A 13,221-nucleotide genomic window follows, 5' to 3' on the forward strand; every position below is an offset into this window, starting at 1 on the left:
TGCTCCATAGTATATGTGGCTTCGACTGAAGACATTCAAAATGACTGGGAATGACTTGAATGACAGGGGACATAATCATGTAGAGGCTTCTTACATGTCTGGCAACTCATCTGGGATAATTCAAAGGCTGGACTCAGTTGAGGCTGTCAACTAGAACTCCTCTAGGTGACCATATGACCTGGGTTTCCTCACAGCATGGGTAGCAGGGCTTCTTGATGTTTCAGGATTCCATGAGCAAGTGTTCCATCAAGCAAGGTAAGAACTTCATACCTAGCCTGAGAAGTCATGTACATCATGAGTTCACTCAAATCAAGGGGAGGAAACATAGACTCCTTATGGGAGAAGTACCGAAGGCTTTACAGCCATGTTTTCAAAAGTGCCATACTTATTAAAGGTGTTGTGAGAATAAAATAATAAAAATGATTAACTAACATTGCCTAGCTATACATTATGGTGTAAGAATGATATAAAGCTTTAATTAGAAAGACTGATGGCTTTCCAAAATTCAGAAGTAGGGCAAAGAACATCTGGATTCATTTATTCATTCCACAAATAATGAGAATATGGTTGTGAAAAGACTAAATCCTTGATCTCATGAAGTTTATATGGTGGTAGAAGAATGGAGAGTAATAAAACATAATAAAGAAGCAAAATAATACATGGACAAGATGATTTAGGATAGTGATACATCTCTAAAGAAAACAAACCAGGTTGATAAACATTTAGCATTTTCTAGAAGTTCAATGCTAGACCAAAGGATTTGGCTTACCACAATCATGAAAGCATGGTACACGGGTTACAGAAGATCCAGAAAGTTTGTAATGGGGAAAAGAATTGAGATGACAGGGGCCCCTGGGTGGCTCAGTGGTTGAGCATCTGCCTTCAGCTCAGGGCGTGATCCTGGAGTCCCTGGATTGAGTCCCACATCGGATTCCCTGCATGGAGCCTGCTTCTTCTCCATCTCCCTATACCTCTGCTTCTCTGCGTCCCTTATGAATAAATAAATAAAACCTTAAAAAAAAAGAATTGAGATGACAAAGTTTAAGTGCTGGAAAACATTTTTAGGGGGTATAGAATATCAAAATATTTTTCTAATGTCAAACAAAAGATCAGATTGAGGCCCAGAGAAAGTAAATGGAGCCAAGAGTCAAAAGCAAGATGTAACTGGAATTGAACAAGAATGGAGTTGACAGGAAAGCAAAGTGAAATTGCTACATTTCTTTTTGGTGGATGGGGCTGTCTTAAAGAATAGAGGTGGGGCATGCCAATATTTAAACATTATGTACAGAAAAAGGCATAGTAGAAGGAAATTATTTTCAAGGCACATACTTGTTAAAGAACTGATACCTAGAATATATTAAGAACTCCTAAGAATTGATTTCAAAGAATCAAACAATCTAGTGGAAAAATGGACAAAGGATATGAACAGAAAAATCACAGAAAGCAGCATAATTATGATCAGGGAAACACGAAGTAAAAGAGAAAAATAAAATGTACAATACAGAAGAAAAGTAACAATAGCTAATCATTAAATGGTATCTCCCTGCCCCCATCCCTACGGATACATAAGTAGACCAGTTGTAATGGCTGTAATGGTTAAACTGTATATATATATCTCAACTTGGAAAAATGTTAAAAAAAAAAACGGGGAAGGTAAAAAAAGAAAAGTAGGAAAGAACATAAACATTATAGTATTTAGTATATAGTATATAGTATAGTAAAGTTAAAAATGTGCAAATGAAAAAAAGTGCAAATGATACTGTATAATAATTTTTGATGCATCCAAATAAAGTATGAGAACAACCACAAAAATACACACCAATTTCAGGTTACTGCTAAGGAGAGAGAAGAATAAATTGAGTTGTAGGGTGGTGTGAGGAGAGTGGTATTCCATTATGGGGTTCAAATGTATCTTCTATGTCCTCTTCCTTATAAAAAAATTACATCTAAAGCAAATGTGTCAAGATGCTAAGGTTTGTAAAAGGCAGCTGATGACAGTGTACCATTTTCTATATACTATTTGAAATATTTAATAGGCAATTTGTAAAAATAATAGAAACACAAACTGTATGGAATATTAACATTTGGACAAGACAAGACAACTGGAGAAAGCTGCTTGTCAGATATGGTCAAGAAAGAGGAGTTTATCATCCAATTTGAGTCATATCTTCCTGTAGTAGACTTTTTCTGTATCCAATGAACTTCTTGTCCTGTTCCTTATAATTTAAATGTTTATTTCCATAATCAGAATTTTAATATTAATAGAAAATTTTTGTTTTCCCACTTTAAACATTTAGTTCATATAGGAAGTGCAGTTTTTATATCAACTATATTTATAAAGAGATTTACTTACCTAACAACAGTTTCTTTTAGGCACTTTCCGAACAATAATGACTATAAGGCTCTTTATGTTTCTCTCATTTGGATTTGCAATCTTACTCTATTCTATGTTGTGTGGGAGATTTGGGAGGTTTTTGTTTGTTTTTGTTGTTGTTTTCCTGGGGATTTTTTTTTTAATTTAAGGTTTTTGCTAGGAAAATAACAGCTATGAGTTTTGGTAAGATTTGAAAAAAAGGCTCATTCACCATTCAGAAATTATGAACTTCACATTTCCCTTCTAAAACTAAACATCTAGTCCCTACTGTTAAGGGGCATTTTAAGAGTGAAGTTTTGGTTTATCCTATAGTCATGTGGACTACACAAGTAGCCCATTGGAGAGTCTCAGGAAAGAGATCCCACCCTTACAAGAGTTAATGTAACAATTTTGCAGAGGGTAGTTGTTAGATAAGAGTAGATTTTGTAGCAATTTAAATGACAGATCAAATGCCCCAATTTTAAAGGGCAGTTATCCTTTCCCAGTCTTATTTCTGATGCTTCACAATGGTAATTTTGGAAATTGTTCCCAATGAGATTTTGCTCAAGTTATTACTACTAAAATATGATTTCTTCTTCTTGGTGACATCACATCCATATCAAGCAGTCATGTTTCTGAGTAAACTCAAAGCTTTGGCTGGGGCAACCTGAGCATTGCTTTCTGCCAGGGACCCTGGAATGTGCAATTCACAATGGTTTCCAGATATATCAGTTCCCTTCCTGTCTAGGACATTGCATTGCCACGTGACCTTTGCCAAGTCACTTCTTTCTGCTCTCCCATAAGGTTGTAATTATGATGATCTCCCTCATAGAAATGTGATGAGAAGCTACTCATAACAAAGACTGTAAAAATTGTGAACATGATGAGAGATGCAGATATTAAAGGTATGAAAAAGTTCTTAATTGAATATCCATTTCCTCCCTGGCTCCATGTGTCCTTAAAATTTATTTGTAAGGACAACAGTAGCAAGAGAGTCTCATTAGGCTCTTCTGATAATGCCATCCATTAAATATGTGTTTTTTGGGATGCCTGGGTGGCTCAACAGTTGAGCATCTGCCTTCAGCTCAGGGCACGATCCCGAGTCTCGGGATCAAGTCCCACATCAGGCTCTCTGCAAGGAGCCCGCTTCTCCCTCTGTTGATGTCTCTGCCTCTGTCTCTCATGAATAAATAAATAAAATCTTTAAAATGAATAAATAAATATTTTCCAACCACAGATATGGCCTTGATTTTTCAGATAAATAATCTTTGTATGTGTTTAAGATATCTTTTCATTATTCTCTCATCAGCCACATGGTCTTTTTCTTTCCCAAGAAAACTGAGGTCATTTAGGTTGGTTTTAAATTGGCAATGTGATCTTATTCAGTGCCAGACACATGACATGTTCTAGTAGCTGTCTGGACTTGGGTCTGGGATCATATTCCCTTCCATTCCCAATATATGTTCCAAACACTTGTGAGCACACTGGAGGGCAGAAGGCTTAAAGAGGTGAGATCAGGCCAGGCTGGCATCCACTCTCTAGGATTCAGGGACAGAGTCGTACTTCAAAGTGGAGCAAAGGAGTGATTGACAATGCACCAGGGCTGCTCATGGTAGGTGGAAGGACAACGGGAGAAAAATAAGCTGCCTTAGTACATTTTTTCAAGTTTCTGTTTATCTTCCATCTGTAGACTCTTTAAACTGCCTTCATATTTGGATGTGGACATTGAAGTATTGCTGACCAATGCCAGAGTCACAGGAATATCCTGCTGTGCTTTTGATCTTCCCATATGACTGGATTTCCTGAATCATCATGTTACTGTGTGTGCACATATGTGCACACGTGAATCTTCTGGCACATCTCCCAGAAGCGTTAGTCCTGGGACAAAGGGTCCATTGGTGCTTTCAGAATGTAATATTGATCACTTTGGCTTTCCTTGGCTCAGAGCCAGATACTTTGTCTTTCACTGCACAAGATGGCTGCCAACCCCATAAGCTTGTGTCTCATCATGACAGGGCTCAGCAGAGCTTCATGAAGAGTAGGGTAAGTTTTTAGAAGCTTTGAAAAAAGTTGTTTAAAAATGGAACTTTGTGTTTTACCAACTATGGGCAGTGCTCAGAATTTGTCTCTTGTCTTTTAACCCTTACGGCCTGTGGTACATTCTATGTTTAGTTACATTGTACTCAAAGTTCAGTTGAGTAGGAAAGTCAGTGAGACAAAAAAAGTTGTTGTAGTTTTACATAATTTGCTATGTAGTACCTGTCTTAGTCAAATTCATAATTTGTGCTTCAAACTTAATGACTGTTCAAAGGTCAAATTCACAAGGCTGAGGAGAAGAAACTTCAGTTTTCACAGTGTACAGGATTATAAAAATTATAAAGGCAAATAATTCATAAAAAAATCTAGATGCCAGTGTTTGACCTTTAAAATGATGCAAATCATCAGTGAATACTAGAATAGAATAAAAATTATGATTATCTTCCAGCAGGCTTCCTTAAAATAAAGGACATAGCTAAACATTTCAAACCCATTACAAGTTTTTAGATCACCCAAAGAAAAATACACCAGAATCTTATTTTCTCCTTTTTCCCAAGTACTCTGAGATTTGACCTCAGCAGGAGATAAAATGGTGTTCTCTCATTTCAGGATTCCCATTCTTCTTTTCTGCCCCTACTGCCTTCTACACACCAAATATGTTGACTGAATTTTCTTCTCCTCTCACAGAAGGCATATTTGACACCTGAGAGCAAACACCAGAATGTGAATTTATTTCATGTATAAGCCTTTCCTGTTTTTCAGAGAAATACTGAGGTTGCGTGTGTGTGTGTGTGTGTGTGTGTGTGTATGTGTGTTAAAGAGGGCATAAGGAAGGAAAACTCACAGTGGACATTTAGGTATCATGGCCTCTATGGAAGGGATAGCTGAGAGAGTTTTCATTCCTGCATAATTTTATGTCAGTGGTGAGACCCTGTCCCTTGCTACTGTGGTGTGTTATGCTTTGCTGGGAGATGAATCAGCTATTTTCATTAGCTTCTATTTTATTCAGTTCCTGAGAGATGCCACAGAGCAGGTCTTTAATTCAGGCCCAAACAGAATTTAATTTGAATTCCAAGCATTCCAATTGTAATGGGAAGAGCACATGCTTTGGAATCAGGTAGACATGGGCAAGCTTCCTCACTCTGTCACTTACCAGCTGTGTGATCTCGGAGAAGGTATTTAACCTCTTCAAACCTCCAGTTGCTCATGTATAGAATAAGGATAATAATGTACTTAGTTAATAGGGTTATGATGAGGCTAAATGAGATCATGGATTTGAAAAGGCTAGCACAGAATTTGACACAGCAGATTCTTTAATAAAGTAAATTCTCTTCATTGTATATCCTTGAATGTCAGTAGTCTCTATACGGAGCTCACTTCTTAATGACAATTTATGAAACCTAAAAACTGAGCTGTAATATTTTTAAAAAATTATTTTCTGTGCTTATTATATCATCAGTGTCAAATTTAAACTTGTGATGACAGCACAGCTGTGAACTCTTTGGGTATCACAGTCTTTGGAAGTACAGCAGTGTGACAGTCCTGGAGAAAACTGCCATGTTTGGTATCCTTTGGGTACACTCAGATTCTCAAATTCCCAGACAGAAAGGGCTGATTGAATCTCTTTCATTCACTCTGAATAGCACACCTCAAGTACTTTCTTTGAAAGTAGATAGGTTATAAATCAATGTGTAGTAGTATTATGATACATTCTACATTCCTTATCATGTATAAGTGGACCCAATACTCTCTGAGGTTAATAATAATATGTTTTGAAACTCATGTTTCAAACTTGGAGAGAAAATTAACAAAGAAATTTAAAATTAAAGAGTAAAATGAGATGGGTTCAATGATAAGTCCGGGACAAGTTTACTAACTCAATAGAATGACACTTTTTTTTTTTTTTCCAGAACAGTAACAGCAGCCTTGAAAGTCTAGACATTAATATTTTGACCTCTCTCCCTACTCTTAAGGGAAATGGTATTTTGTCACAAATGTTACTCAGCATTCATGGTACTCTCTATTAATCCCATACATTTTGATGTTGTCTAAGAACACCAAAAGCAGGTTATAACTAGGAATAAGGCTCAGGTTATTATAGACAGCCCTGTGGTGAAGAGATGGATCATCAGAGCCCAATTAGAGGTTAAGTAGGATTGAAATTCAAAACTTGATTTTTGGCCTTCCTCCCTTAAATTTTGAAATCATGTTTGAGTCCTCATCTCAGACAATAATTTTTTCAGCATTATAAGAGATTCCTCACAATGACTTCATTGTTTTTCTTTCCCTTAAAGAAGTATAGCAGATAGATAGACAAAAATAAAAATCTACTGTTCTGAGTTCATCCCTCAGACTCTATCTTTCAGATAAGACTTCACATTTAGGTGGTCATGGACTATGAAATCTTCAAATTCACATGGCTGGAACAAAACTTCCTGTCTTTTTCATTAAGTAGTATTCACTGTCCAGCTAACTCTTTGCCACAGAAAAATTGAACAGTTGAGATTTCAAAAAACATCAAGTCTAGACAATTCATAAGCGTATGTTCTACTTACCTCCACTAAAAGTAATTTCAGAGAATTTTTTTTCATGACCCATGTCTCAACTCTCTTTCATTTCAAATGCCAACATTAGCAGCTTCTTTTACTGTATATTGCTTGCATTCACAAAAGCCAGACCAATGATTCACTAGTTCCTGACAGTGACATCATGATTGTCTTTCTTCATTCCATAAATATATATTGTGTCCCCTGTATACCTTATGCTGTACTTGGAACCTTGGGGAATACAATACAAAACTAAGCAGAGGACATGGCTCTGTCTGCAAGAAGCTTGCCTAAAGAGAAGACATGATTGTTATCCTCATGAGCAGAACTTCAAAGTTCAAGATGGCCATCTATCATCCAGAGATCTACCATCTGCTCCAGAAAATCCTAAACTAGGAGCCTACAGGCTAAATTCAACCTAAAGACATAGTTGATTTGTCTCATAAAATATTTATCAAAAAATTAACAAATCATCAATATTTTAAATGGAAAGATGATACATAAAATTCTGGATTTATGATTTCTCTTTTAAAAATAAGATGTCGCAACACAGGGCCTTCCTTCTTACTTGGCAATAATTGGATGGAGTGCCCAGTTTCTCAGAATCTGCATCATACTGTTATTGTGTTCTTCCAGTTGCAACAATTTTTTCAGAAAATGATAGGAAGTTTCTAGGAAGGTGGTAACCTGAATGTATTCTGTTTCCCTTTTATTTTAACCTCAGTCTGTTCTGCTTTCAGTCTTCAGACCCCTGAAGCTGATGGATGTACACTCATGTGCTAATTAAACCCAAGTTTCGTGGGACACCTAGAAGAGAAATCTCACACAGGGTTTTTTGTTTTGTTTTGTTTTGTTTTGTTTTCTGCATCATAGTCTCTCAACAGGACTCAACCTCTTATTTGTAAAGTCTGCTTCACCTTCTACAATTCAAGTGCCTATAGTCACTTGACATACTCCAATAACTAGGCAATGAGTTCATAATGAAAAATAATCAGTTGAGGAGAACCCAACTATTCACAAGAACATGATAGATTGTAATACATAGTACACTCCACACAGGTGTTGATGGAGAGATAACAAGCCATGAAGATTTAGGTAGCCCTCAAATATCTCCTGTGTGTAAAATCGTAATTTCTCAACTAGGCAATTTAGTAAATGAGTTGATGGAATGGTTCGTTACCATTGAGATGCAAATTAGGCCTGAAAAATCAAGTAAAGATAATATCTCAAAGCACAAAATAGTATCTCCAAAATATGGAAAGTGCACATACACACATACACGCACACAAGAGTCTTGGAGGATAGAGCAGGAGCCCCACATGTGAATGATAGAAGTTCTGGAAGAAGAAGGCACAAAAAGAGGAGATGCAATAAAAACAAAATAATAGAAGATTTCCCTCAAGTTCAAGTAAAGTCTATTTTGCAAATTAAAAAGACTGATAAGAAAAGTCATTAAGTCAATAGATTTTTTAAAAAGAAAAATAATAGTGATATGACTATATCATAGGGGGTCGAGCCTCCACATCAGGTTCCATACTCAGTGGGGGAGTCTACTTCTGCTTATCCTTCTCTCCCTCTGTTCCTCCCCCTGATTGTGCTCTCTCACTCTCTCAAATAAAGAAATAAAATATTTTTTAAAAAACCGTATAATTAAATCTCTAGATGTTCAGAAGTCATTTAATAAATTTGGCAGTATTTCCCAATTTTGAAAAAGTGTATTTATCCAAACCTAGCAGCTAAGGTTATCCTAAATGACAAAGCACTAGAGCAATTTCAATAAAATCAAGAAAAAGATAGTGGTGGGTACAAACTTGGTTAACAATGGAATATTAGAGAGCAGCGCCATGGCGGTCGGCAAGAACAAGTGCCTTACAAAAGGCGGCAAAAAAGGGAGCCAAGAAGAAAGTGGTTGATCCATTTTCTAAGAAAGATTGGCATGATGTGTAAGTGCCAGCTATGTTCAATATAAGAAATATTGGAAAAACACTAGTCACAAGAACTCAAGGAACCAAAATTGCATCTAATGGTCTCAAGGGTCGCGTTTTTGAAGTTAGCCTTGCTGATCTGCAGAATGATGAAGTTGCATTTAGGAAATTCAAGCTAATCACTGAGGATGTGCAGGGCAAAAACTGCCTGACTAATTTCCATGGCATGGATCTTATCTGTGACAAAATGTGCTCCATGGTCAAAAAATGGCAGACCATGATTGAAGCTCATGTGGATGTAAAGACTACCGATGGTTATTTGCTTCGTCTATTTTGTGTTGGTTTTACTAAAAAATGCAATAATCAGATTCGGAAGACCTCTTACGCTCAGCACCAACAGGTCCGCCAAATCCGGAAAAAGATGATGGAAATCATGACCTGAGAGGCGCAGACAAACGACTTGAAAAAAGTGGTAAATAAATTGATTCCAGACAGCATCAGAAAAGATATAGAAAAAGCTTGCCAGTCTATTATCCACTCCATGATGTCTTTGTTAGAAAAGTAAAAATGCTGAAGAAGCCCAAGTTTGAATTGGGAAAACTCACGAAGCTTCATGGTGAAGGTAGTAGTTCTGGAAAAGCTACAGGGGATGAGACCGGTGCTAAAATTGAACGAGCTGATGGATATGAACCACCAGTCCAAGAATCTGTTTAAAATTCAGACATTTAATGGTAACAAATAAGAACATATTTGTAATGTTTAAAAAAAATGGAATATTATTGTAGACGTAGGCTTTAGTAAGTAAATCAGTTAGAAAAAACCATTAAATATGTGTAGATAATTTTTTAAAGGAATAGAACCTACATGAAGAAAACAAAATCAATTGAAAGAAAATAAAATTTTCACAAATGAAGTCTTTCCACATTTTATGATTAAAAGATCTGGTATAATAAAAATGTCAACTTGCCAAAAATTATTGCTTACATTTAATATAATATCAGTTTTAACATTTCAGAAATTTTGGGGAAATGAACAGAAAAATTTCAAACTTTGCAAGGAAGCAAACATTTTAGAGAATAGACAAGCAAGTTTTGACAAAGATGAATCATGAATAGGGACTTGCCTTATCAGAACATACTATTAAAACAGTTGAAATTGAATTAGTATGGATATAGGCATGGGAAGAAACAAATAAACCAATAGAACAGAATAGATAATCCCAGAAAATACACAATTTGATATATGAAAAGGGAGAAAACTAATGGATTATTTCATAAATAGTGCTGGCATAAAAAACTACCCGAAAAAAATGGAACAACTTTATACAAAAATTAAGTCCATATGGATTAAAACCCTTAAGTATACAAAAAATAATAACACAAAGAAGAAAATCTAGTATATAACAAGAACAATCCAGGGGCAGGAGAGATTCTGCAGCATAAAAATCATTTTGACAATACAAAAATTAAACTTTTTGAATGATAAAATATTATCTATCATCTATTGTATATTATAATATTAAATATTTACACATAAATATATCCAACACATTTATAGAATTTATTTGGGAAAAACTTGCAATTCAGAAGATCACCAGAAGTTTACTAACTACAATAATAAAAAGCTCTTACTTATTGACAAAAATGAGACATGAATCCCAATAGCAAAGGAAAAGTCAACAAAATGTCCAACCATCATATGAAGATATTCTTACTTTAATTTATATTTCCTAACTCTCTTTCTCATTTAATTTATATTTCCTAAATCTCTTTATTTCTCATTAAAATTAAAAAGTGTCAAAATATTTATTGTTGTCAAGTTCATGGAGACATAGGTTCTCCTACATTGCAGGTGGAAATGTGAATACGTTCAGCTTTCTGGACATTAATCTGGCAAAATCTTAAAATTAACAAGACATGTATACTTTAGTCTAGTAAATCCCATTCCTGGATATCTATCCCACAGAAGAAAAAAAGGTCAATTTTTAAAAGTGGATTTTATATGATTGGTTATATATTGAAGCACAATTGATACAAAGAAAAATAAAAAATTAAATAAATATACCTGACCAAATAAACAGTAAATTATGGTATAAATATACCATGGGATATAATGGAGGGAGTCACTAAAAAGAATGAATTAGGGGTGCCTGGGTGCTCAGTCCTTTAAGTGTCTGCCTCTTGGCTCAGGTCATGATCTCAGGGTTGCAGGATTGAGTCCTGTGTAGGGCTCTGAGCTCAGTGGGGAGTCTTCTTGAGATTCTCTCTCTCCTTACCTTTCCATCTGCTCCTCCCTCTACTCACAAGCTCTCCCCCACTCTCAATAAATAATTTTTTTAAAGAATGAATTAGAGGTTTAGAAGTTAATTTGGAGAGATATCCAGTAGATATTTTGAATGTTTTGATGTTTTGAATAAAAGGAAAGATAAAGAAAAGTATATGATTCCATTTATAAAACAAACAATGATAAGATGCTATATATATGGATATCTATGAATATGTATACTTATATATAGGAAGACATGACCATAGGGAAGATGCAAATGATACTGTACTAAGTTATTAGAATGGTATGGCGGAGTTAGTAAATAATTGTGTCTCTGTTGTTTCTCCCAATTTCTTCCTTGTGTCTCCCCAAATTTCCCAGCTATCTTTGCACTTAGGTTGGGACCATATGACAAGTTCTGGCCAATGGATTGTGAGTAAAAATGAAGCAGTTAAGAAATGATGTACCTCCTACATTTCTCTCTTCCCTTGCCTTGGAAAACTTGGAGGCCACATGTTCCAGATGGCATAGATACAAGTTAGAGGAAGACTGCCAATCTACATTAAGATTTGTATGAGAAAATTAAACCCATTTCACTAAGCCTTTGAGATTTTGGCATTTCTCCCTTATGGCAGCTATATTAATTATCCTAATCCAGAGATTAATATTTTGAAATGAGGTATTGCTGAAATGAAAAATCTAAAATATGTGCCTTCTGTTAGTATGAAGCAAGCAGTAAGAAAACTGACATCAAGGGAAAAAAAGAGAAATGGATATTATGCAGTGGGAAAGAAAAGAAAGAAGAAAGAAAGAAAGAAAGAAAGAAAGAAAGAAAGAAAGAAAGAAAGAAAGAAAGAAAGAGAAAGAAAGAAAGAGAGGAAGAAAGAAAAGAAAATGTAAGACTATCATCTGTGATAACTTGAGCATTAGACCAGACCACATGCATAGCTGAAGAGATTAGAAAACATAATAATTAGAAATGAATATTGCTATTGCTAATTGCCTTTGTCAAAAAAGCAAGAAAGTGATGAACTCAGAATAAAATTGGCCAATTTGAAAGTATAAATTAAAAGAATTACAGAGAGAAGAGAGATTTTAGATCATGCAGGGTTGGAAAACTGACTTTTTATCAACTCAAAGAGTAGTAACTCAATGAGATAGTAAAAACAAAAAAATTTAAGAGTAAATCTCCCATAAAACCTCCCTGTTGGCAAAAGTGATCACATTCTAGCATCTCACCTTCAAGCCTGAAAGGCTCCAGGTGGCTACTGTTAATCTGAAAAAGACAAGTGTAGAGATAAGAAAGCAAAACATAAAGCAGATCTGAAAACTATGCCTAAAAAGATTTAGAATATGGTTATTGGCACATATAGTTGTGCAAGTAGATGAGAACCCCACTACATTTTTTAAAATGTTAACCCTAACAAGATTTTAAGGAACTACATTGCCAAAGAAACTAGCAGCTTTAGACCATTGTAATATTTTGCTCAAGATAAGGAGATTTCTATTTCTTATCAAAATGGATTACCATCCCACATAAAATAACTAAGTAACCAAAGAAAATATATGAAAATTGCTTTTCAAGACACCAGGCATGAGGCAATGAAGGAAAATTATTCTTAAAAGATGGCAGACAAACAAGGTGAGTCCTACGATTGTCCTAGCTTACAATCCAAAGTTTCCAGCCAGGGCACAGATGGAGCAATTTGGGTGGATAGTGGCAGTCTCCCTAAGCTGAGGAAGCAGAACCGGGATCCTGGGAGTACAGTATGGCTAGATTTTACAGGCAGAGTACTACAGAAATGATACCTGCACAGAGAAAATTCTAGACATCTAGGGGTGCCTGGGTGGCTCCAGTGGTTGAGCGTCCAACTTGGTTTCAGCTCCGGTCACGATCTCAGGGTCATGAGATGGAGGCCCCAGTTGGACACTCTGCTCAGGGTGAAGTCTACTTGAGAGTCCCTCTATCTCTCTCTCCCCCTCTGCCCCTCTTCCTGCTTTTTCTCTTTCTAATAAATAAGTAAAATCTTAAAAAAAAAAAAAAGAAAATTCTAGACACCCATGAACATTCTTCTCAAGAATGTAGCTAAATACT

At 35.6% G+C, this 13,221-nt stretch overlaps 1 long non-coding RNA gene and 1 pseudogene across 1 annotated transcript; both read left to right on the top strand.

The window, feature by feature from the left end:
* The first annotated feature begins 3,155 nt into the window (after positions 1–3,155).
* LOC111096665 lies at positions 3,156–11,813 on the top strand. The gene is made up of 3 exons (XR_005361648.1): positions 3,156–3,258; positions 4,044–4,396; positions 11,508–11,813. It is a non-coding gene; the product is annotated as an uncharacterized LOC111096665 (long non-coding RNA).
* LOC611381 lies at positions 8,781–9,600 on the top strand (annotated as a pseudogene).
* Positions 11,814–13,221: the final 1,408 nt, after the last annotated feature.

Source organism: Canis lupus, chromosome 7, assembly GCF_011100685.1.
Source record: "Canis lupus familiaris isolate Mischka breed German Shepherd chromosome 7, alternate assembly UU_Cfam_GSD_1.0, whole genome shotgun sequence".
NCBI lineage: Eukaryota > Metazoa > Chordata > Mammalia > Carnivora > Canidae > Canis > Canis lupus.